The 27,467-nt window shown below is 43.3% G+C and overlaps 1 pseudogene; it reads right to left on the reverse strand.

Annotated features, from left to right (window-relative positions):
* Nucleotides 1-7,962: 7,962 nt before the first annotated feature.
* On the reverse strand, nt 7,963-23,724 carry LOC139419775 (UDP-glucuronosyltransferase 2B15-like; annotated as a pseudogene).
* Nucleotides 23,725-27,467: the final 3,743 nt, after the last annotated feature.

Here is a 27,467-nt window from a genome sequence, read left to right on the forward strand (position 1 = left end):
AACATTAAGCTCTATTATTATTATTATTATTATTATTATTATTATTATTGCTATTATTATTATTATTATTATTATTATTATTATTACTGTTATTATCATCCTATTAGGCTGTTATTAATTATATACATAGCGTAGAATATTGATTCGATGAAGAGCTGAGATGGTTTTCACGTGCCTTATACGGTTGATCTGAAGATGGGATATCATAGGCCTATTTTGTAAAAAAAAATATATATATATATATATGTGTATATGTTTCATTCACTTAAACTGTCGATTCATATCAGTAGCGAATTTGAGCTTTGATCTTGGAACCCAGATTTGTATAATGCCTTATACGTCGGCTATAGCCTAATAGTAGATCAGCTACTTCTAAATTCTAAACTCCATGCACTCCAACGAAGTAGCTGGTCGTTTCAATGCTAAATATTAGCCTGAAGGGCACGGGCCTATTTACTATTCTGTGTGCATAAAAGCCATGATTTCTTTTTGTTTTCAAAAGGCATGTTTTTCAGATTCAGTGAAAACAACTAGCTTATTAAAAATCACACGCATCGCAACGGTTTATTATGCCAATGTTTCAGGTTAGGATATAGGCTAAAATTAGACCTGGTATTTGTTCAAAATGATGAATTGAAAATATTGCCATTATTAGGCCTATTAGTTCGTTATACGAATTCATGTTAAACAGGGCTCAAGTTCAGTTTTTAAAGATTTTGTGGGGTTACTTTGTGCTGGCGGTCAAGAGTGGTACGGGGACACCGTTTATTTATACCGGAGGAAAACAGTTTCCACTCCACGCGCTAACTGAACGGGGAGCGCCAGGACACCGGATCTGCTGACATGGGATCTAAGTGGTTCCTTGTAATCTGCCGCGTAAAAGCGATTATGCTCCTAGGGCCTGGCCACCGCGTTTGATTAGCTTCAGGGGATTCAAGCTGACCGAGGAAAAATCCGTTTACTTTGAAGTAGTTGATATTTTAATAGACCATTAGTGAGTGCTGATGCTAGGAAGCACCATTCCACTGAGACCTGCGCTCAGCCAGTGGCTGAGGACACTTACGTCATCCCATGGCGCTTAGTGGTGAACATGGATAACCCTTCACGGCCAGCCCAGAGCCCTCTCTGACCCTTGCTTAATGTGCATGTTTAAAGCATCTATTGTGTCCAATGCATATTGCATAACCCCCAATTATTTATATTTTATTTATTAAAAAACGTAAAATACTGCACTCATTCGCCATCCTCATCACCATCCCCATTAGACCTATGCTTACTATTGGGGCATTGACAACGACCAGAAGACATGAAGAAAACTGAAGGACTAGGAAAAAACATGCCATATTCTGTATACTCGACCATTGATCTCAGATCCCGGAGTAAAATTTGTCAGTCTGCCTGCACACCGCAGAAGGCGCATATGACGCACAATGTAAACCAAATTAAAAGCAGCTCCATTAAAGCCCAGAAAATAATATGGTAGAGAACGACAAGAAAAACAATGGCAAAATATGAAAGGGCATTAAGCGTTAGAGCTTTATATAAAAACGTAGTTAATATTTCATAAGAGGAGACAAGAGTGGCAAAGAAAAAAAACGAGAGACGGTAAACTTTCATTAAGCAGGTTATTTCGCTGGGAGGGAATTTCGGCGTTTTTCTCTTCCATTCCTTTTATTGCAATCATACTGATATCTCTCTCACTCCAACCCCTCCTCATTCAACCCATTTCCCCCTCCCCGTCTCCCTCATTCTCGGCTTTTTTTAAACGTAGTAATAAAAATATACTAGATCCTTTTTAAATGCACTATTACTTATCATAGCCTTTTCATATTGTACCATCAGAGGCGTTTTAGAGGCGCTATAAAAGCGCATCATTTATTATTCAAAAGCAGCATCGTCTTTTTGCATATTGTCTGCTGCGCTTTAGCTGCGAGCCTGCCAGACTTCCCATTACCCATGCATGGCGAAATTGATAAAGGCAGACACACGCAATAAAAACAGCACCAGGGGCGGTCCGGCACGCGCACCCTCATATGCAGATCGCAGTAATTACTCTAGCATCTCGCATGCCTCTGTTTCTTATCTTTTTTTGTGGAAGATGGAGGGATTTCATGCTTTCATTTATTTTGGGTCAATCCATCGGTTTGATCGCCCATTTCTCAGTGGGTTTCAAAAGTTGTGGAGGGAAAATAACAGTCTGTCTCACAAGCACACCCAAGGTTAAACACTTTGGCATGCTGGAGGTATGAGGCAACTTCAATGTGTGTTTTAATCATGTAAAGTAATATGTGTTTGGCCTCAACTCCGGATTACATCCAACACAATGGCATACAGTTATGTAATATGGAGTCGCTGGCACAGTAATAAACCTAAAAAAGCTCAGTGCGGTGTTTGTGTGAATATTGCCTTTCTTACCACAGCTTGTGTTAGCTTATCCCATTGGTGGCCAGTGTCAATAGTACAATATTGATAATTGTACAGAAGAAGTAGTGAACAAAGCAGTCACCAGATGAACAATGACATAGAGAACTGATTAGATTGAACGTTGCTGCATTTTCTAAATTTAACCTTTATCATACTAGGCAAGTCAGTTAAGAACAAATTCATCTAGGAACAGTGGGTTAATTGGCAGAACAGATTTGTACCTTGTCAGCTCGGGGGCTTGAACTTGCAACCTTCCGGTAACTAGTCCAACGCTCTAACCACTAGGCAACCCTGCCACCCCATTTGAGGACCAGGTCGCTCTGGATAAGAGCCTAAAATGTCATATGTAAATCTAATGAATGAAAGTTTGTGTTAATGAACTACAATTAGCTGCACACATGCGCACCAGCACCTGCACAAACATGCACAAACATGCACACACACACACACACACACACACACACACACACACACACACACACACATCCTCCCCCACTCGCCCTTCCTGAGGTCATCAATCCCAAGGATGTTTTCTCTATGGCCATCAGTCTGGAAGTATCTGCTGCTGTTGCAGACTTTCCATTACCCACACATATGCCAATGGACTCACTCAGAGTACTCACAGCTGCACAGACATTAGCAGAAAATAGACATACACACACACAAATGCACTTACATACCGACATATGCACGCACGCACGCACAGTTGTTCAAACAGCATCTGCTCTTAAAACAAGGCCTCCATTACTTATTAATGGACTGCAAATGACATGCAACCAGACACACTCACACAATTTAAAGCCAAAACAAACACATTCACGGCATCAATTGTCCTCCAGTTTTATTAATTGATTCATATTTACAGTAGTCTGCAAAAAAAAAAAAGTAATTTATGGTGTTTTTCAATTCTAATCTTATGTTGCATCTGCCGCTGAGATGCTGAGAGTAAAACAAATCTAATTGCCCTGTTTACAGAGGGGTTTAGAGGGTAATATGACACCTCAAGGATATGTAGGACCTCAGAAATGTTCACACCAATCCTAGAATCTCCAGGAAGAATAAATAGCAGGCCTACCCTCTCATATATTGAATTGTATAAATGTCTCCAATGTATATGCAGTCCTGTTAGTTATAGCTAGCAAAAATGCTTTCATTTGTGTTCTGAAACATTCATTTAGTAATTGTATCACGAATAAAATATAATTGACATACAATGGCTGTAAAGCATAAGGGAAGGATTTAATACAAACACCAGTTGTGTTGTTTTACAGCTGTTCGGTCAGTCTGATTACCTGTTTATACAGGCATTGGACACCATTCAAGTTCATTTGGGAAATTAGGGACATAGTGCCATGTTGTTGTACTGTATGAGTATAGTTATAAAGTGTTATAAAAGTTACAATTAGTCAACTAAGGGAATTAGAATTTAAAGGTAATGTAAACTGTCAATGTGTTTCCCAATGTGATCAAATTGATTTTGAAATTTTAGCGTGAAAGGATGAACCCAACATTAAACTTTTCTCAAGAAAGCAGGAATGTGATTTAGATTAGCAGCAAGTCTGTTTTCACCGGGGCACAATGTTGACCATTACCCTGGATGTTTACAGAGTAATTCAACTACAGTGACGGTGATGGTTCAATGGACAAAAACGGGTAAATGTGCCTCGTGGTCTTCTAACTCCGTCCCAGGGGTGAGGGAGAGGAGGAGGAGAGACGGGGAGGCAGAGGAGGAAGGAGGAATAAGAGGAAGCAGACCTCAGCATTTGCGGCCTCCAGCAGAGTCCAGTCAGACAGTTAGGGTTGCAGAAATGCCTGCTGCACTTGATTATGGAGGCTGAAAGAAAAAAGGGATGGCTAAACACAGTGGAGGGGAGACAGATAATGATAGTGAGACTGACAGCTGTTTAAGACAATGGTCCCTGCTCCAGAGTAACCTGCTAGTTGGGAGTATTTAAGGAACAAAGAGCAGAAAGAGGGTCTGCCTGAGGGAGGAAATGTATACCCTCTCTGCCCACTACCCCCTGGAGAGATGCTCTGCCTCTCTCTCTCTCTCTCTCTCTTGCGACAGGGTACGAGGGCTGGCGGGGGGGGGATAGACGCTCAGACAGGCAGACAGACAGTAACATAGCAATCATGTTCACAGGGCTGAGTGTGTGTGTATCACATTACCAGGCTGGACCCCCCCCCCCCCCCCCCTTGCCCCGCTCAGCAGAGCCACGCTTGATTGAGCCGAGTTTAACGCGCCACGCTCTGTGGAGACGAGCTGCAATCGGAAGCGATCTCCTTGTCTTCCTCATGGTTGATTGTGTGTCTTGTAACCTCACTAAACAGAGGGGTACAGGGCTTTGGTTTCACATAACGGCCCGGTCGCGTGAGAGGGCTTAACATGTCATGCTCTGCAGATTGACGACACTAACGCAGGGTTGGTTATGTCTCTTGTCCGGATTTGGATATTGAAGTTTGTCTTCAGTCCTTTTCAGCTTGTTGTCATTGTCGAAGAGGGTTTAGTGTCCAAGAGTAGTGTGTATACTTGGGTAGAGTTTGATACTTGGGTAAGTGGAGATTAGTTTTAAAATGCACATGTTTGAGTGTCTCTGAGCTCTGTAACACAATAGAGCATGATGGGGGAGAGAGGGGAAGGGTGTTGGGTCTGTAGGACAGGGTTATGGGACAACAGTGATGGAAAGGTGAGAGGCATGATACGAGAGGTACGGTGTTGATACGAAAATAAATCCTTGGATCACATTGTGTGTGTTGTAGGAAAAGGCTTTTACATGAGAATGAAGGATTCATTCGTTTTTTGAATTTCTAGATTTGGATCATGTAAAGAGTAGTGAGGTGGATTTAGGTAGAATGTAGTTCTCGATGATAGGTCCGTGAAGGACATGACGCAGATCGCTGATGTTAAGTGCTGTGGAGTGCAGAACCGCTCCCCTGATGGTTGAACGCGTGGCTGCTTACCACGCTAATGAAAAACAAGGAGGAAGGGGTGAGGGGTCGTGGGGTGGGGTGGTGCGCTGAAAAGCATACGAGGAGATGGGTCATAATGACAGATATGGAGCAATAATGTGTGTTATTGTGTGTGTGCTTGAGTGTGTGCACGAGTGTGCGTGCTCGTGTGTGAGTGTTCATGTGTGTCTGTGTGCATTCGTGTGTTTGTGTTTTGCTCACGCCCACCCGCGGGGCAAGGGATGTCTGTGTGTGTGGTGTCAGTGTCGGCAGCACTGTAAGCCTTGTCAACGGCACTCAATAAAAGCCGATTATCCTCTCTTGTCGCTGTGCCTCCCTTTGTCCTCCTAACGACTGGCTTTTGACCTTCTCACCCTGCCTGCTGCCTGCTGGTGGGGGGGAGCCAGGACCAGCTGCCACCAGCAGTGGCCTCCCTCTCCTTGGCAGCAGCGTTACTTCAGCCCCCTGCTTTTTCCTGGCCTGCTGGGCCCTCAGGGTGGAGCAAGCTGTTGAGCCACCAGTTTCCCCCTGCTGTCCCACCTGCCCTGCCTGGGGGCAGTAGCCCAGAGCCCTGCCCTCTACCTCTTCTGGCTCCATCCCCTCTCTGAGTGCCTCGCCTGGGGCTCCCAGTAGCCCACAACCTCCCTCATCTATCCATCTCTTTCCTTTCTCTCTCTCTCGCCCTCCATCTACTCATAAACGCTCTCTTTATTCCACCCTTTTAGCGCTTTGTTTGTTTACGATAGGCCTCATCCATCTCTTTCTCTCCCTTTTTCTCTCTCAATGCTCCCCTCCATTTTTCCTCTTAGCTTGAAATATCCCTCAGAGAGAGATGGCTAATATATCTGATAGAGGTAACGTCAGTCCATCCAAACACTCTGGATTTTGGATCCTGTGTGTGTGTGTGTGTGAGTGTGTGTGTGTGTGTAAGAGTATGGGGGCTAGTCACCTAACCTGGCGCAGAGGTTAGTGAAGGGGATTTGTGACTGGGAATATTCTTAAATAAGGGGTTTTGTGAATATCATCATACTAAATGGATGGAGTAGTCATTAAAGCCCAATACAACCAGCCATGAACTCCACCGATAATGTTTTGTAAATGCAGGATATCATCAGCTATCACCTGCTTATTGCGTTTGAGGTTTGCAGGCACACACAAATGTACTTTCATGCGTACATACCACAGGAGGTTGGTGGCACCTTAATTGGGGAGGACGGGCTTGTGGTAATGACTGGAGCAGAATCAGTGGAACGGTATCAAATACATCGTTCGCTCTGTTCCAGCCATTATTATGAGCCGCCCTCAGCAGCCTCCTGTGGTACGTACACATCACTTTTTCAAAACACAGACACTTTCATATCAGGAATGGAGTCGACCACAACCCCAATGACACACGCAAGCAGACACACGTGCACACGTGCACACACACACGCACGCACAGACACACACCGCCCACACTTGTTTTAGTCCTGTCTCACTCTCCTCCCCTCCCTCTCTCACACAAGCATGATGGATGGGTCTCAAACACACACTTTATGAGCTCTGGATTCATCTGGAGTCAGAGCACTCTGGTAGAGGGAGAGAGGGAGGGAGGTAGTTGTAGCTGTGAATGGAGGGGTAAGGACTTAGGAAATAGCCTGAGATATTAGTGGATCAAATGTAGAATACCTTTTTTTGAAAGTTCACAAAAATGCAGAAAAATGAAAAAAACATGTTTCCCTTTATGTTGACTATTTGGACTCATACATAAAAATGCTATCCTAAAGAGTACCTACTGTACTTAGACTAGCCATTTCCCTGGTGTGTCTGAGGCAGTGTGTAACTTGGTTGACTTATGTAAATTTGACATTTTAGTCATTTAGCAGATGCTCTTATCCAGAGCGACTTACAGTTAGTTAGTGCTTTCATCTGAAGATAGCTAGGTGGGACAACCACATTTCACAGGCATAATAAGAACACTTTTCCTCAATAAAGTAGGTATCAGCGAAGTCTACACTAGAAGGGGGGGGAGAGGGGTCGAGGTGAGGAGGGTGATTATTTAAGATACTGTTTGAAGAGGTAGGGTTTCAGGTGTTTTTGGAAGATGGGCAGGGACTCTGTAGTCCTAGCTTCAAGGAGAAGCTGGTTCCACCATTGGAGTGCCAGGACAGAGAAGAGCTTGGACTGGGCTGAGCGGGAGCTGACCTCCGGTAGGGGTGGGAGGGCCAAGAGACCAGAGGTGGCAGAACGGAGTGCTCGGGTGTAGGGTTTGAGCATAGCCTGACGGTAGTCAATGGCAGGTCCTCTTGCCATTGAAACCTAGGTGGGCTGCAGCATTCTGAATAAGTTGCAGGGATTTGATGCCACAAGTGGGGAACCCAGACGGGAGATGACAAGTGCCTGGATTAGGACCTGTGCCACTTCCTGTGTGAAGTAGGGTCGTACTCTACGGATGTTGTAGAGCATGAACCCTCAGGAGCGAGTCACTGCTTTGATGTTTACAGAGAATGACCATGTGTTGTCCAGCGTCATGCCAAAGTTTTTTGCACTCTGGGAGGGCGACACTGTGGAGTTGTCAACCGTGACGGAGAGGACTTTGAGCCGACAGGCCTACCCAGGGAAGAAGAGGAGCTCCGTCTTGTCGAGGTTGAGCTTTAGGTGGTGGGCCGACATCCATGAGATATCTGCCAGGCATTCAGAGATGTGTGTCATCTCCTGGGTATTAGAAGGGGGAAGGGGGAAAGGAGAAAAGTAGATGGGTATCATCGTCATAGTAATAATAGGAGAGACCATGTGAGGATATGAGGGAGCCAAGTGACTTGGTGCATAGAGAGAAGAGGAGAGGGCCTAGGACCGAGTCCTGGGAGACACCAGTAGTGAAAGTAGTTGGTGCAGACACAGATCCTCTCCATGTCACCTGGTAGGAGTGGCCTGCAAGGTAGAATGTAATCCAAGAGTGTGCAGAGCCTGAGACGCCCAGTCCTGAGAGGGTGGAGAGGAGGATCTGATGATTCATGGTGTCGAAGGCAGCGGATATATCTAGGAGGATGAGAACAGAGGAGAGAGAGTCAACTTTGGAAGTGCGGAGAGTCTCCATGACACAGAAAAGAGCAGTCTCGGTTGAGTGACCCGTCTTGAAGCCTGACTGGTTAGGGTCAAGAAGATCGAGCTGGGAGAGATAACGAGAGAGTTGATCAGAGCACGCTCAAGTGTTTTGGAAAGAAAAGAAGGAAGGGATACAGGCCTTGTTTTTTACGTCAGATGAGTCGAATGTTGGTTTCTTGAGGAGGGGACTGGGGCCATTTTTAAGTTAGAGGGGACGTAGCCAGTGGTCAGGGATGAGTTGATGAGGGAAGTGAGGAACGGGAGATGGTCTCCAGAGGTGTCTGGAGAAGGGAGGAGGGGATGGGGTCGAGCGGGCAGGTTGTCGGGTGGCCAGACCTCATTAGTCACAGGAGGGGAGAAAGAGGTCAAAGCATAGGGAAGTTATGTGTGAGTGAGACCCGTGGACTCAATAGGCTGAGTGAATGAGGAGTGCATGTCATTAACCTTCTTTTCAAATTTGTTGACTAAGTCATCCGCAGAGATTGGGGGTAGAGGATTGGGGGTAGAGGATTAAGGAGGGAGGATAAGGTGGAAAAAAGTTTTCTAGGGTTAGAGGCAGAGGCTTGAAATTTAGAGTGGTAAAACACGGATGGATTTAGCAGCAGATACAGAGGAAGAGGATGGTAGAGAGGTGGGGGAGAAAGGATGATAAAGTCTCAGGAAGTTTAGTTTTTCAGCAGCCCTGTTCTATAAACTAGCAACAAGTCACTCAGCTATGGAGCAGGAGGGGAGTACTGAACTGGCCAGGAGGAAAGGGGATAGTGCGAGTCATAGGATGCAGAAAGGGAGGAGAGTAGGGTCGACATTGCATGACTCTTCAGTCACTGAGCCACTGAACTTTGCCTGAACAAAGTTTCATCTAGTCTCCGCCATCACTGGGTCTCAGAGACACGAACAGGCAATGAAAACTCAGTTACTGTTGGTTACAAAGGACCTAAGAAGCCTGGGTCTTAAGTCTGCTGCTGATTCAACGTGTGTGTGTGTGTGCATGTGTGTGTGTGTGTGTGCACGTGTTTGTGTGTGTGTGTGCGCGTGTTTGTGTGTGTGTGTGGGGGGGGGGGGGGGGGGGGGTCTCTCTCTCCTCTTTCCTTTCCTCTTTTATTTCTCTCCCTCTCACAGCGATTAATGCCCGGAGGAAAAGACAATAAATCCAGGACGTGCTGAATGAACGCGATTCATCATATTCATTTTCCTGTCGATACAATTATGAAAAGCCTCTGGCCTTTCTCTCTTCCTCTGGAACTCAATTCTACTCTGGGAAAACGCAATTAGCGCAGTATGAGTGGGAGAGGGCTATCTCAAAATCCCTCGCCCTCTCCTCCTCCAAAACTATGTCCTGTTCCCTCTCTCTCTCTCTCTCTCTCTCTCTCTCTCGCTCTCTGTCTCTCTCTCTCACTTCCTCAAAAATGTGAATTCAGATATTCCATATTGGTTGGAAATACATTGTGTAAATATTGTCAGTGCATATTGTTTGATGCTGAGTTTCTCCCTCTGTCCCACCAGTGTCTGCCCTTCTCCTGAGAATATGTGGAGCAGAAAAACTGAGCACTGCCCCAGACGGACTGACACCCACTGGTCCTCTGTAGTATTGCAGTAAGTGCTAGGATTTCCTCTCTAAGGCACGTCAATATTAATTGAGCGTTATGTGGATCTCTGGCTGTGCTTCTCTGTCAGCCACTGCATCCTAGCTTGTCAATTAGTGTGTTTGTTAATGGGTCAGTAGATCTCTGAGCGTCTAAGTGATTATCACCCAGTAATGGCCTGAGTGATCAATACCATCTTAATCCACAGAGAGAGAGAGAGAGAGAGAGAGAGAGAGAGAGAGAGAGAGAGAGAGAGAGAGTCCAGCTCTCTGACCACTTACCATACTTTATCACTTGTTCATGAAGCTGCACTTTACCAAAGTATGATGCAAGTTGCGTTACAGTTACTGTGAGATGCAACACATAGGAACATATTACTGAGGTAAAATAAATCAAGGAATGGATATGGAGGAATTCTGGAAGTCCCTTTGCAAGCTAAATTATTCATCCCTTGCTTTCTGAAGAGAGAGAGAGAGAGAGAGAGTGGGAGAGAGAGTGAGAGAAAAGAGAGAGAGCGAGAGAGAGAGAGATGGGCCAAGGTGAGAATGAAAGAGGAGAGGAAAGATAGATGGTGGAGTGAGAGAGCGAGAGATGGACAGAGAGATGGAAAGAGGAGGAAGCTGGGCGGATGGGTAAGCAATAAGAGAGGCGACTCCAGGCCCTCTAGCTGTTCTCTGAAAGACGATTTAACATTCATTAACACACATCTTTAACTGGTTTCAATTGTACTTTCAGCAGCAATAAAGACCAAGTGTTCCTTAAGCCATCTCTCTCATGTTCACTCCTCCGCTGTCCTAAAGTCTTCCTCTCATCTCAGGTAATTCATGAGGTCCACACTCTGACTCTATACTTCAGTTTTATCTCTCTCCCCTCTCATAATATGTTCCTCTTTCATACCATTATTAATGAAGACCGAGATGGGGGGGGGGGGGGGGGGGAAATAGGGAGATTGTTAACCATTGAAAAGACGGATGAGAAAAATAAGATCATTAGAGAGGGAGTATAAGACACAGTAGTGATAGAACTGGGGGGAGAGGAGAGGAGAACAGATGGGATCAGGGAGGAGAGGGAGAGGACAGAAAGAGAGAGAGGAGGTTGGATCACAGGAAAGTGAGGTGAGGTGCTGCGTGGAGGCTTTGGGGGTGCTGGAGTGAGACAGTGTCCAGAGACAGGGCCATGTGTGGGGACAGTCGTCCTCTGTGGGTCCTTGCCCCCCTCTCCCCATCTCGTCCACCCCCCTCCCGGTGCTAATTGATTCTGGCTGGGCAGGGCTGATTGGTGTGAGGACTCCTGGGGGTGGTCGGAGGGGAGAGACAGCTGTCCCTGAGTAGGGTGGCAGGGGACGTCTCCCTCACTGTGACATGGCCACACCAGCGCCCTCTATTGGGCTGGAGCAGAACTGCCCCAACCCCAGATCTGCCCCAATCCCAGAACTGCTAGACAGACAGACAGACAGACAGACAGACAGACAGACAGACAGACAGACAGACAGACAGACAGACAGACAGACAGACAGAGAGTGAAATAATAAAAATTAGAATGAGAGAGAAGAGAATAAGAAGAATTTAAAAGATCTTGTTTGTGATGATCTGAATAGTGACTCAGACCTTGAAACCAACTAAATCCACTGGAGCCACCTGTGCATAAACTAAACGGTCTGGTAATAATGACAGTGATTATAGAGGCTAGACAAAAATGAGCAGGTTAAACCAGATGAGGGTTATGTTATGATGGAATCCGGTAAATTACAGAAATGGGGTACCGCAAACAAGACCATGTGAATGATACATTTGATGCCTTAAATTGAGTTTATCAATCAATCAAATGTATTTATAAAGCCCTTCTTACATCAGCTGATGTCACAAAGTGCTGTACAGAAACCCAGCCTAAAACCCCAAACAGCAAGCAATGCAGGAATAGAAGCACACGGTGGCTTCTAAAAACTTCCTAGAAAGGCCAGAGGAACCAGGCTATGAGGGGTGGCCAGTCCTCTTCTGGCTGTGCCGGGTGGAGATTATAACAGAACATGGTCAAGATGTTCAAACGTTCATAGATGACCAGCAGGGTGAAATAATAATAATCACAGTGGTTGTCGAGTGTTCAACAGGTCAGCACCTCAGGAGTAAATGTCAGTTGGCTTTTCATAGCCGATCATTCAGAGTTTCTCTACCTCTCCTGCTGTCTCTAGAGAGTTGAAAACAGTCCGGGACAAGGTAGCACGTCCGGTGAACAGGTCAGGGTCCCATAGCCGCAGGCTGCACAGTTGAAACTGGAGCAGCAGCACGACCAGGTGGACTGGGGACAGCAAGGAGTCATCAGGCCAGGTAGTCCTGAGGCATGGTCCAAGGGCTCAGGTCCTCCGAGAGAGAGAAAGAAAGAAAGAAAGAGAGAAAGAGAATTAGAGAGAGCATACTTAAATTCACACAGGACACCGGAGAAGATAGGAGATATAACAGACTGACCCTATCCCCCTGACACATAAACTACTGCAGCATAAATACTGGAGGCTGAGACAGGAGGGGTCGGGAGACCCCCGGACAGGGCCAAACAGGCAGGATATAACCTTTATTAGCTATGTATAATTGTTCTGTGGGAAATGTCTGAACATGACTGGGAAAGTATGGGTTGTACGTAGACACTCAGCTTCATCTCCAACAAGGTGTTCAAATCGCATCATCAGGCAATAAAATGAACTTGTTTAAACCGGTTGAAATCAAAGTATGAACAGATCAGTTGATGCGATGGTGTGTACCAAGTGAATCAATGCATGGAATTCACAAGTGTGAAAGGAAACAAAGCAAAACAGAGAAATACAGAGTGCGTGTGTGCTATTTGTCTGGAGATTGTTTGTGTGTGTGTTTAGTAATTGGCTGAATATGGAAGATAGTTTTGGTGCTGCCCTCACTAACATGGCAATAAAGCCCAAATAAGCAGCATTATTAAGAAACACCCAGTTGAAAGGCACAGAGGGGGTGGGAAAGAAAAAAATAGAAAACGGAAAAGTATTGGACTTTTTCTTTGCTCATTTTTTGTCTTTAAAAGTCCAAATGACCACTCAAATTGGGTAGTGCATCATTTCCTGTCAAGCTGGTGAAAGGGTGGCGGACAGCCCTAATTCATCATTTAGTGATTTAATAGCTCAGAAATATATTAAAATAATAAAAAGAAGGCTGAAATGCCCTGGATCTGCGGTGATAAATAGCCCTCCCTGTACTGATCGGATTAGGGGCGCTAACAGATATATTGCGGTCAGGATTCACGCAGGCACGCGCAATTGTTTTCCAATAAAAAGTTGCATATTAAATTCCGACACAGAAAAGGAGGGGAGAGGTCCCTCCATCTCCAAAGCCGAAAGGAAAAGAGAGGGAAGGAAGAGAAAAGAAAGAAAAAAATGACGAAGTCAGTCTTCAAAAGAATGTGTTGGTTATGTTTTCTCACCATCTTGTGCTCACGCACACTCTTGTGCGTAACGTGTTGTGTGTAACGTGTTGTGTGTGGTCTCACGCCAGGGATACTCTAATTGTACACAGACTCATCGGGATGAGCTTAATTGTAATTAATTAGTTCATTTGTTTATGCAAATGTACGCAATTAAGTCGTATTGTTTACTAAACAGATCATTGTCTAAATCAGGGAGGTATGTTGTGAATCTGAAAGCAAATTATGTTCCGGTAATTAAGCCCATTAGTCCAAAAGTGTAATTAACAGTTCCTAATTAGGAAAATCTTCAATTCTGAGGATACCTAATATGTATGGACTCCTCAGTTGGCAGCTGACAGACAGAGAGACTGTAAAGATAGCCAGGATTGGAAAGTAACCAAGTACATGTAATCAGTTACATGCTATCTGATTTTTTAAAATGTATTATCAGATTACAGATGCTTTAAACAAAACTAGATGATTACTTCTTGGATTACTAATTCAGAAAGGATGTTTGTGAAAAAAAGAAAGAAAAGAAAGTACATTATGACACATTTCTGTTTTTGAAAATGACATTCAATTCAGGATTGAAAAAAGGTGCCAATTTGTTACCCCTGAGCGAGTCTGACCACAAGTCAGAGACCACTATGATGTCAGAGACCAATATGATGACACATCCAATGTGTTTGATGGATCCTTCTTGTCTTCTTCGTATGGCTCTTAAGGGGAAAGCCATCCAAAAGTAACTGAAATTAATCAGATTACATTACTACAATTTGGTAATCCAAAAGTTACGTTACTGATTAAATGTTTGGACAGTTAACTTGTAACTGTAAGAGATTACATTTAGAAAGTAACCTACCCAACCCTGAAGTTAGTTACAAAGAAAGAGGGGTAATCCTGACGTTTTCTATGCCAAAATAATGCATATTTTGCTCTTCATATTATAGTTAAATAGGAGATGAAGAGTAGTATAGTGTGTGTGTGTGTGTGTGTGTGTGTGTGTGTGTGTGTGTGTGTGTGTGTGTGTGTGTGTGTGTGTGTGTGTGTGTGTGTGTGTGTGTGTGTGTGTGTGTGTGTGTGTGTGTGCATGCTTGCATGCATGTGTGTGACTGAGGTCAGAGGTGTTGGCCACATAGGGGTTAAATCATTTTCATTATTACTTCTGAGATCGGCCTGAGGGGATGCAAGTATGAACGATTAGAGGAAGACGGAGAGAACGAGAGAGAGAGGGAGGGAGAAAAAGAGCGACTGCAGGGTCTTATAAATCATAAGAATCATAACCCCGGGACACACGATGACAAAGAGGGGGGAGACGAGACACAGTGCAGGAGGAGAGGACGACCCAGAGAAAAGAAGGATGGATAACGGAGAGAGCAGACAAAGACCGGTGTGTTTTAGAAAGAGAAGGGAAAACAACTGGGGGGAGAAAGAAAGGCAGAGGGGAGGGTCTTATGTCTAAGGGATGCCAATTTGGGTGTAGACCATTCATCTGGTGTTGGTGAATAATCAGTAATATAATCTGAGTTGTTCAGCTAGTCTGTGTGTGTGTGTGTGCATGCGTGTGTGTGTGCGTGCGTGTGTGTGCGTGCGGGTGTGTGTGAGAGAGAGGTGCTCAGATATGAGCTATTTCATGCTTCAACTCAATCTAACAGATCTTGATAAAAATACATGTTTGAAAAGCACAAAGAGAATGGTGTTAGTGTGTTGTGGCTTACATTCTGTGTGATAAACACTGAACCTGCACAGTAGGGTGGACATAGAGAATGACATTTAACACTGTGTGTGGAGTAATGTTTGTGAATATCTCGGAGAGTGAGAGCGAGCACATTATTAGACCATGGAACATGAAATGAAAAATCTTCACATCTCTTCCTCATAATAACAAATGAAATCAGGACGACAGTAGGCACAGCTTAAGACTGGTAGAGAACATGCTGAACGTAGACTTCGAGTCAATTATTTTTACCGCTCTCTCGTAAGACTCGTTATACCAGACACCATCCACATTAGGGAAGTGAAGAGCCCAATTTGTTTCAACGCAAGGACTTTGAGAAGAGTGGAATGGAAATGGGGCGAGAGGGGGCAGTTGAAGAGGAGAGGAGAAATGAGGAGTAAGGATGACTTGTTTTGGGACAGTGAGCGGCCCTAAAGGAATTTAGACAGGAGGATTTCATGTGAGAAACAAATCAACAACAAGTTAACTGTTATGGAAACAGTTGACAGACGTGTAATACTGAGCGAGGATAAAAGAGGTGTGTTTGTGTGAGTGTGTGTGGGCGTGCGTGTGTGTCAGTCAGTGAAAGGGTTTTGAGAGTGACAGGGAAGATCAATGTGGCGATATGAATGGTCAGGCTTGGAGGGAAGGGTTTGATCGTGGTGTCTTACTCAAATTGGTTTTCAGTTTTAATCTCTTCATGGTTCAAACAACTAGGGCAGTTTGATTAGCACTAAGTAGGCTGCTGTAATACGTTTCCGTGACCTGCAGGATTCCTCATCGCTTGAGTACAGGCTACCTTGCTATCTTAAACTGCTATTAAGACCATCTCTCTCTCTCTCTCTCTCTCTCTCTCTCTCTCTCTCTCTCTCTCTCTCTCTCTCTCTCTCTCTCTCTCTCTCTCTCTCTCTCTCTCTCTCTCTCTCTCTCTCTCCCTCCCTCGCTCTCTCCCCCGCTCTCTCTCTCTCTCTCTCCCTCTCCCCCGCTGTCTCTCTCTCTATCTGTGTTTGTGTATGCCTACTTGCGGACTTGTCCCTTCCCACTTTCTCTCCCTCTCTTAAGACTAATGAGCTAATGAAAACAGCAATTTGTGAGAGCAGCGTCTTCATTGCTATTCCCATCATCTCCGACCAACCGGGGGGTAGGAGGGGAGGAAGAGGAGGGTAGAGGGAATGAGGGAGAGACAGCTTATAATGAGATAAGAGGAGTCATTAGAAACTTACATTAGTGACTACAGTCCTTCTCAGTGTACATCTTCAGTTAGCTACAGTGATATCTCTTCATTCTACATCCTTCAATCTCTTTATTTGCATGTGTTTTTTTCCATATGTATTTTTTCTCATATGAACACTTCATCCAAGCTAGTCATCTATGTATGAACAGATGGGGCGGTAGGTAGCCTAGTGGTTAGAGCATTGGACTAGTAACCGAAAGGTTGCTAGATCAAATCCCAGAGCTGACAAGGTAAAAATCTGTCTTTCTACCCCTGAACAATGCAGTTAACCCGCTGTCATTGTGAATAAGGATTAGTTTTTAACTGACTTGCCTAGTTAAATAAAGGTACAATTAATGTTTGACTCTGAAAGATGAAAGCTCACTGTAGGGATCTCATCTGATGTGTTACTCTGTCTCCCTCTGCTGGTGATTTTAGGATAACACAAATATCCCTTGCAGTCAGTCATATTTCTCTGAAATCACGTCATTAAATGATTAATGTTTTTACTCTCCATAAATAGCGAACTTGAAAATGGGTGGAAAACGTGGTTAAGGTTAGTTAGGTGAGTTCATGCTTGCTGTAATTTGATTATTCAATTTGAGTTCAATTTGTAATGACAAAAGCAACCTTTTATTTAACTAGGCAAGTCAGTTAAGAACAAATTCTTATTTCAATGACGGAACAGTGGGTTAACTGCCAGGGGCCAGTGGGTCAGCTCGGGGGTTTGAACTTGTAACCTTCCGGTTACTAGTCCAACGCTCTAACCACTAGGCTACCCTGTCACCCCTTAAGAGGTGATGCTGCATAACAGAGGGACAAGTAGAGTATGTAAGGGTGAATGAACTAGAGAAGGGAGGAAAATGGGAAAAAACTAACAGAAACTAAGGTAAGAAAAAGGAAACGGAATGGGACAAGGATGGAGAGACTGGAAGAAAGTGAAAAAATATTCAATGAAGTAGTAGATAAGAGAAAATAAAAGTTTTAAGTTGATTGGGATTGCCAAGACAAGCATTTCATAGCACTCACACAGCAGAGTTCCTCTCAGGTTTTAGTCCTGCTCTGGTGAGAAGCGTCGGTTGGTGTTGTCGATGAAATCTCTGAACACTGACACACGGGTGTAGACAGACGGATTTGCTCCCCAGCCTCTTACAAAACTTGAAATCCTGGCCAGTACAAAATGGCAGTGATTTTGACAAATCAGAGGTCCCCCAGAGTCTCCCTGCAAATACAGTATAACACACACACCGGAAAATGAAAGGAGAATAAATGCATTGCATTGGTATCGTACCTATACATTGGACGCAATTACTGTAATCACTGTATATTTTATGCATAAGAAATACATGCCTTTCTCTCCTCAGTAACTATCAATCAATCATTTCTCCACTGAGTGATAGACTAACAAAGCAGATGCCATTCCCCATCCGTCCAGCACACATTATGGATGGTGTGACTTCAGGGTGTGTCCTCAAACAGACATCATTGGCCTCAAATAGGGCATACTCTTCTTGAAGAATGTTTTGGAGGTGTCAAAACGACTGAAAAAAAATAGGGAATAACAAATGTTGAAGAGAAAACCTATGACGCCTCATAGGTTCTTATTTTCTTTTGTCATTGTGTAGTTTCTGTTATTGGTACTTGCAAAGCACATTCAATTTACAGACAGTGCTCAGGTCTCTGATGTGCTCTGAGATACAGTGTCACTGCTGTGTGGAGAGACGGACCAAGGCGCAGCGTGCTCTGAGTTCCACACCTTTATTTTTGTGAAACTTACAAAACAAAAAGGAAACAAACAAGGAACTGTAACATAAGCAGTGCAACATGCACTAACTCAAAACAAGATCCCACAAAACACAGTGGGGAAATGGCTGCCTAAATATGATCCCCAATCAGAGACAACAATAAGCAGCTGCCTCTGATTGGGAACCATACCAGGCCAACATGGAAATAAAACACCTAGATAGGAACACCCCCCCCTAGTCACACCCCGACCTAACCAAAATAGAGAATAAAAAGGCTCTCTATGGACATACAGTATACCTGTCACTGTGTTGTCCCTATCTGTGTCTTGGGATACTTTCGTAGATTGAAACTTAATAGTACCATAATAGTAAACATAAATATACCAGTTTACTACACATACTGGAGTCAATATTCAGCCTTGGAGATGCAGTAAGAGATGATGAGTACTGTAGAGTCAGAAGGACAACAGGTGAGGGAAATTAGTGCCATTGTGGATGTTACAAAGAGTTGAACGGTCAATATGGAGTACTATAACAATAAACATGCTTTCTCGACAACCCCCAATCACGTAGTTTTGACTGGTCTTTAATTTAAAAATTAACACATACTGTTGTGTGTGTGTGTGTGTGTGTGTGTGTGTGTGTGTGAGTGAGTGAGTGAGTAAGTGTGTGTGTGTGTGTGTGCGCGCGCGAGAGAGAGAGAAAGAAAAGATTGAGATACTTTACTGAGGAATCAAGTGAATGCAACACCAGTTACCACATAACTGATCATGGTCAACTATCACGCTGATTAATGCAAAATAGGTGTAGATATCAAAGACCAAACTGACTGTGGTGGTTGTGGCAGCTGAGACAGCTGAGAACCACGATGTACACTTCATTTTCAGTAAGCCGACACAGCAATGTTCATGCAGTAGCAGTGGAGGCTCCTCAGAGGAGGAAGGGGAGGACCATCCTCCTCAGTGAATTTCATAAAAATAAAAATAGTAAAACATTAAAAAAGTTATCCTTTTTAGATAAAACTATACTAAATATATTCACATGTCACCAAATAGTTGATTGAAGCACACTGTATTGCAAGAACGGTCTACAGTAGCCTCAACAGCACTTCGTAGGGTAGCACCATGGTGTACCCGGAGGACAGCTAGCTTCCGTCCTCCTCTTGGTACATAGACTTCAATACAAAACCTAGAAGGCTCTTGGTTCTCACCCCCTTCCATAGACTCACACAGTAATTATGAAAACTTTCAGAGGACATCCTCCAACCCATCAGACCTCTTGCAGCATGAACTGACATGTTGTCCACCCAATCAAAGTATCAGAGAATGAATCTAGCACTGAAAGCATAAGCTACAGCTAGCTAGCACTGCAGTGCATAAAATGCGGTGAGTAGATGACTCAAAGAGAGAAAGACAATAACAGTTGAACAGTTTAGAACAAATTAATTTCTTAAAAAATGAAGGAGAAGCGAGAGAGAGTTATTATTTTTTTCACTTTCAGTTTCACTTAGCTAGCAAATGCAGCTAGCTAGTTTAATCTACTCAAAACACCCTGCTCAAACAGAGGGATGCTAAGTTAGCTAGCTGGCCATGACTATCCAACACAACACGGGTACTCTTCCAAGTCAAGGTAAGCTTTTAGTTTTATGAAATTATTGCCACAGGGGTCTGCCAGTTTAACCGCTAAACTGCTTAGTAACTGTAACGTAACTGCATGATTGCAGCGGATCTACTAACGCATTAGTTCTATTAGCTATGTTGACTAGGACGTTACTTTAGCTAGTATGGTGACAACGATGTAGGCTGTGTGTAGTGGTTATGATATGGTTTGGCTTGGAAAGGTTTTTTCACCTGGTTACATAGAGCTGATGTGCTGTGCATTGAAGTCCACAAACAAAGGGAAAATGTGAGAGCAGGAGAGAGCATAGATGTGAGAAGGAATGCAAAGTGGTTGCTATGAAAGTGAACTCTGTTTATGCCTGATCAGGGGTGTATTTATTCCACCAATTCTGTTGAAAACATTTCTTAAACGGAAGCAAACAGAAAAAAACACGGATGAACATACAGCTAGAAGAGGCAGTATTGAATGTGTCACTGTCTTTCCACGTGTCACTGTCTGTAACCTCAAAATGTTCTCCCGACCTGTGTGCAACGACATTGTAAACTCTCATTTATCGGTTGTAACAACCTCATGATGGGTGCAGGGGAAATTAGAGTATCACGTAGTAGCCTAAACCTATCGATGTTACATTGAACTGGGTGAATAGAATATGAATGACAGTCATCTAATATGCTGTAATAGAAATAAGGCAATGCTCATGAGAAAAATGTTGTCCTCCCTCATCATAAACGGCACTGACCGCCACTGTTGAAATCATAAACAATCACTTCAGATGTTATTAGATGCATTGTTAAGCCATCATGAATTGACTTAAAATACATAAATCCCATTATGATTTTTTTTTATTCATGCACTCAAAAACAAATGTATCAGTTTCTACATATCATTTTGTTTTTAGATTCGTCTTAGAACATGGACAAAACAATACTAGACAATCTTATTTCCAGCAAGATCCATGCTGCTCTGTACTTTTTAGACAGGTATTTTGTCTCTGGTGAGATAAGCTTTGTTTCAGCAAACAACTGAAAGTGACAGCAATCAAATGTATGGGACAATGCACTATGCAACCTGTATTATGTACCAGTATTGTTTATCAAATCAAATCAATGTCTAAAGCCCTTTTTACATCAGCAGATGTCACAAAGTGCTTATACAGAAACCCAGCCTAAAACCCCCAAAAGCAAGCAATGCAGATGTAGAAGCACCTTTTTGCATATGATCCACAGAGAATTGTGAGTGAGAAATACAGTACAACTTTTGTTTGACTTAGTTTTTAAAAATCTACATCAAAACATCTGTATCTTAGGACCAGGTCTCCCAGTTTCCCGTGCTTTGCTCTTCACTATCTGGGTTTTCTCTGTTTTTTCCTATCCGCATGTGACATTTTCTCTGTTTTCCTTTCATCTAGTTGTGTGTTTTCTACTTTTTTTCCCTTTGTTTTAGGTTTGTCCTCTATCTTTGTGTTCTCTGGTTGGGGCATTGACTTCTTGGACCTTCGTTTGAGTAGCACTCTGAAAAAGGAGAACAGAGCCCCTACAGAGCCCAGTGGGATGGTCAGTAGTACAGCCAGCACATAAATACCAGGGCATGTTGTAGGCCTCAGTACGGAGGTGGGCATCTCCTTCGTTCCTGATCACATACTCCACCCAGAAGGCAGCACGCTCCAGGGCGTGGAGAAGCTGGTCCCGGTTTAGGGTGCAGAGTCTCTCCATGCTGCGCTGGTAAGAGGGGTTCTTCTTGCAGCGCCTCCAGGAACTCCCATTCAGTGAGCATGGCTGCATCCAGCAACCGGGCCGCACTGCTGGCCTTGCCAATGCACCAGGTAGTCCTGCTGGTCAAACAGGCAGGCCCAGCACAGGGACACCTTGGTAAATGGCCTCATAGACACCGTTGGTGCCTCCATGGGCCACAAATGCAAAGGTCTTTGGGTGGCCCAGGAGGTCATTCTGGAGGAGCCGTCCAGCAGTAGGATGTTGTTCCCTAGAGAGGACAGTTTTTCTCCCATGAACCTCCACACCACCTCCTGTGGCAGTTGGGCGAAGGCGGCAGCGACAGCCTCAGTCACCTCCTTAGGCTGGAGCAGAGATGAGGGTTCCCAGGGACAACCCAACCACACCCTGCTCCCCAGAGCTCTGTATGAACCCCCTTATGTAGACCACATTAGGCATACTGGGCCACAGAAACTCAAACATAAGTCCACCCTCATCAGCCACACATCAACCATGCAGCAGGTCACTCCCTCGGGGGAATATTGATCCAGTATGTCACTGTAAATGGGTTGGAACAACAGGAGGAGGTTGATGATGTAATGTAGGAGGTTCTGTGATCTCTGGAGGAGACCCATATTGTCAGTGAGCCCAGAGCCTGGTACAGGCACATACGAGATAGGAGAGGAGGCTTTATAGAAATGGTCCTCTCCAAAGCTCATTCAGTACACATTGTAGAGCATGGTTGAAGAAATTCGCTAAGATGAAACCAGCATGCATGCCAAGGTCTGTGAGCATGAGGTCAAAGCTTGAGTCCTTGAGCTGTGCCATCAGGGCCCGGAGAGCATGGTTATGGTGGCGCTGTCAGCAGCTCTCTGATCTGGATCAGGCCTGTGTCCCTCCAGGACATTACGCACAGCCTGCTCAAAAAGGTTGAACTCTGTATCCTCCGGCTTCACCGTGACTGAGGTGTAGTGGGGTGAGGTCTCCCTGACAAAACCAGCTGTCAGCCTGTCGTATGACAGTCATCTGTTGGCCCCGCCCATTGAGTTCCTTCACCAGCACCTCCATGTTGACCCAGTGGCTACCATCCATAGGGAACACCAGGATACTGCTGCCATGGCAACTAGGGGCTGGTGTGAGAAGGAGGAGCAACAACGATAGGAGGAGCCAGACAAAGACACGCTCAGACATTTCTTTCACCTGAATAGAAACAGTATCGTAGTCATGGGAAATGGAAATAATTTACAGAAAAGTGTAAAAAAAAGAAAAAAAATCACAAAAAAAATCCCCCAAAAAAAGTACAGTATTTTATGGTGTAGAATATATATTTGGAAGGCTGGAATGAGTTGTAAATAAACTTTCAATGTTTTATATCATTCTTACAAATGAATGATTACATTCTGTATGTTGATTTTGATTGCTGTGTTGTCAAGGTTTTTCTAGCTAGGACAGACTTGCGGGTGGCACACAGATGTGCACCTGAAAAGCAACCAACCAAGCAGGGCCATGAGCTCCAGTAAAGGCAGACAGGTACTCTATCTAAACTCTCCCAAGGTGGAGTAGGCAAAGCAAGGACAACACCAGAAACCATAGAAACCTACACAAACAGTCAGACACACCTCATCAACAGAGAGAGCAACAACAATACCACTCTTTTGAGACACAAATAGTTTTGTAACTCTTACTACAAGGAGTAAAAACAGTCATAGCCTGATCGTGTCTGTTATTCATCAGTGTTGCAGTGGTGGCTTTGTGAAGGATACTCAGAGCATAGGGGCTGATGGGATATGATTTCCAATGGATACTCACAGGAAGGAATGTCCAGACAGCAGTCGAAGAGGCCAGTATTCCAGCCCTTCAAAGAAGGTGCTGCCACCTGCTGATGAACTATGATATTTGCTGCATGGTGTTTAGACCTGCCTGCAGACACAATGACACAGAAGACAACACTCTTAATAGTCCTTTTCTTGTGGGGGAAAATATGTCTTGTAATAACGCAGAAGTAGCGACATACAACAGACTTTACATATGATGCATATTGTTGGCTTTTTACTCGTGACCCAAGGATTTTGTTTTTGTTTACATAGCATCAGCATGGTTGAGGGAACAACAATGGATGGGGTTGGAATGCTGTTAACAAGCCTAAACCACTATTATTAACCACAACTATTGCCTCAACATGCCTCAGCAGTATGCTTCCTCAGGCTCTAAATGTCAACTTTGTATTGTTCTCTGAGCTCTAGCAGGACATACCTGGCATCTTGTGGGTTGGTTTGGCTTTTTAAAATGGTTTTTCAGCGTCAAGTTCAAGCCTAATTATTGGCTGCGCTGTAAATCATTCAAGGTGAGTTCCACTTCTTTTTGAACTTCACCTAACATTTGTGTTGCATGTAATTCACATTTGACCAACACTTTTTCTGAGTCAATGAGACAAGTTGGGAAATAGCAAGTGATAGACAGATGACTGATAAAAAATAAATACAGTTTTCTACAGTTCAGTCATGGTCCAATCATGGACCAGATGGAGGGTTCTGTCAAATCTATCCAACCAGATAAACAGGTGCAAAAATATCACTAATAATGAGAACAAATCCCCATTCTTGCTCTTTGGTTAAAAGCATCATATTTCAACTGATATCTATGTTTTGAATTGTAAATGTTCCTTAATTATCAAGTAAATTGAATAAAATAAAGTACTTGCTGAAAGGCACAATGGGCAATATGTTTATTAAACTCATGTATCTTAAGCCAACATAGCATTTTAAATTGCGAGTCTTGGTAAAATAAACTTGTTCTGTGAGTAACTAGTTGCTAAATCCTATTTAGTTCGCACCCCTCAGAGTTTTTTTTTTTTTACAGTGTACAGAAGTAAACTCATAAAAATGTTGCCAGGAATGTATAGCAGCGTGACACAATTGTGGCTTCCTGTTTACTCATTCACAGTCCAGCTGTAACCCTGTAGAGATATGACCAAATCTTCCACAAAATAACTGCACTCTTTTTACACTATTATCAATTATTTATAGATTTTATTATAAAGAAACATTTTTGGATCTATACCAAGCTAGCACATTTGGTTCCTTGGAAGTTGTGGGAACGTGTGTTTTTGGTTTCACATTGCTTGTGGGAACGAAGCCATAAGCTTCCTGACTGGTAAAACTGAATTTATATATTTTTTTTTAATCTGAGAACAGAAGTGAACATTTTGACTGTTCTGGGAACGATTATTTTTTAGGTTGAATGGAGGTTCTGAGAATGTTTTACTCTTGTTACTTGAAAGGTTACTAGGAGGTTTTTATTAGCACTCAGAGAAATTCAATTATGGGTTATGTGGAGGTTAAAACCTTCACTGAATGCTTCAATAACACTTTAAATAACACTGCTAGCTTATTTTGGGTTCACTTTTTTAAAAACCAAGCACAGATAGGACACATGGAAATGCATTTCCTTGGGCATTAATCATGTGAACACATTTCTTTTTTATTGTGACACAGCATCAGTGAGATTCAAACCTATGATGTTCTGGTCTCTATCCATTGAATTAGTACACTGTGGCACCAGGATTAGTTGATGCTGAGAACGGAACACATATGTTTTTAAATAGCATTCTTAGAACATTCTCAGAACGCTCGTTAAGTTTTCTTCACCATCTAAAAATGGAATTTAAAGCTTATTGATGTTTATGTGCGCACTTCTATTTTGTAGAACACTCCCCGAATATTGCTATGAACTGACATAAAAGAGAACCATACATTCTCTGAACGTTCTGAGAACGTTCCCAGGATTTAGTAAAAATATGACAATAAATTGAACCACATGGGAACTTGTGTGGATTGTGGTAAGAAAATGTCAGTACTTACACAGAACACTCCACACACGTTCCCATGTGGTTCTACTTAAGAACGTTGTTTCTTAAAGTTCTCTGAACAATTTGAGAACATGACTTTTAATGGAACCATGAAGAAGCCTGTAGGAAACGTTATGCTGAAGTCCTGAAATTCCCACAGAACAATGTTGTTGTTTAAAGTTCTCTGAACAATTTGAGAACATGACTTTAGGAGAATATTCCATCAACGTGGTTGCCATGTCGCTTGCAATGTTCTCAGAATATAAGATCATGTTCTAGACACGTTTCGTGAGAACATTGCAAAGAACATTCATGTTTCCAGTTTTCTGAGGGTTAGAAGAATTTTCCATCAACGTCCCACCAAACATGGTTGAGGTTTTTGCTTCCATACATCCTAACTAATAGAAAACTGGACACTCAAACATCTGGGGAACATTACGGGTTACGGGTTACATTACAAATACATTCTCTCTCCCTGGAATTGTTAGCTGGGATGACAGGAGACGAATTTGACTTAGTCATGAAGCACAATACAATATGTCTGGAATAACTGCAGGTATATATGTCTGGAATAACTGCAGGTAGATATGTCTGGAATAACTGCAGGTATATATGTCTGGAATAACTGCAGGTATATATGTCTGGAATAACTTCAGGTATATATGTCTGGAATAACTGCAGGTGTGCAAGCTACTTAACGGAAAGCTCACACAAAAGCTGCAAAACCTGAATGAGGGCCTTTCGTTTTGATTAACGGAAAACAAAAGTGTTACAACTGGAATTAGGTTGGTGCTTTGAGTATAAATGTAGAAAAAGTGCGTTTACAAATAAAGTTCAGATCAGTTCAGATCTGTTTAAACTGAGATAAATTCAAATGTAGTTTGATTGAGAGGGCATTGTGGCAGTGGAGATTAACAGCAGACTGGGCCAATGACGGATATATACAGTATGCCTTGACTCAAGCAGCATTCACACTATGCCTATCTGCCCGCCACTGGGAACAGACGTCAATTCAATGACTATATCACGTTGGTTCAATGTAATTTCATTGAAATGACGTGGAAACAACATTGATTCAACCAGTGTGTGCCCAGTGGGAATCATCTGAGGGGCCAATGTGCTGCTCTGGTCATTGGATTACTACTGTTGTTTTCATAGTAGTAGTAGACTACCTGTAGGTTATCTGCCACCATGAATGTCTGGATGACAGATTAAGTTATTTCTCCATGAAAAGGATAATTCAAATGATCCAACAGGAAATACAGAAAGGATCAGTTTTAACAAGGCCAAAAGACGGAACCAGGGCCGGCATGAAAATACTATGCAAATGAGAGGGTTGAGTTGAGTAACATAATGACATAGCCAAGATGAATACCAACTCCAAGGCAATGGAGAGAAACATACATTTTAGAGAGGTGGAGAAACAATTTGTTTTACGCCTCTAAGGTGTTATGCAATCATTGTCACAAAATGGCCCCCCTGGACAGTCAGAACAGACATCTTCCTGCAGATACAGACATACATACCTACAGTTGAAGTTAGAAGTTTACATACACCTTAGCCAAATACATTTAAACTCAGTTGTTCACAATTCCTGACATTTAATCCTGGTAAAGATTCCCTGTCTTTAAGAATGTGAAATGTCAGAATAATAGTAGAGAGAATGATTTATTCCAGCTTTTATTTCTTTCATCACATTCCCAGTGGGTCAGAAGTTTACATACACTCAATTAGTATTTGGTAGCATTGCCTTTAAATTGTTTAATTTGTGTCAAATGTTTCAGGTAGCCTTCCACAAGCTTCCCACAATAATTTAGGTGAATTTTGGCCCATTCCTCCTGGCAGAGCTGGTGTAACTGAGTCAGGTTTGTAGGCCTCCTTGCTCACACAAGCTTTTTCAGTTCTGCCCACAGATTTTCTGTAGGATTGAGGTCAGGGCTTTGTGATGGCCTCTCCAACTTTGGAAGTATGGTTGGGGTCATTGTCCATTTGGAAGACCCATTTGCGACCAAGCTTCCTGACTGATGTCTTGAGATGTTGCTTCAATATATCCACATAATTTCCCCTCCCCATGATGCCATCTATTTTGTGAAGTGAACCAGTCCCTCCTGCAGCACGGTTGGGATGGTGTTCTTCGGCTTGTAAGCCTCTTCCTT

This window comes from Oncorhynchus clarkii, chromosome 10 (assembly GCF_045791955.1).
Source record: "Oncorhynchus clarkii lewisi isolate Uvic-CL-2024 chromosome 10, UVic_Ocla_1.0, whole genome shotgun sequence".
Classification (NCBI taxonomy): domain Eukaryota; kingdom Metazoa; phylum Chordata; class Actinopteri; order Salmoniformes; family Salmonidae; genus Oncorhynchus; species Oncorhynchus clarkii.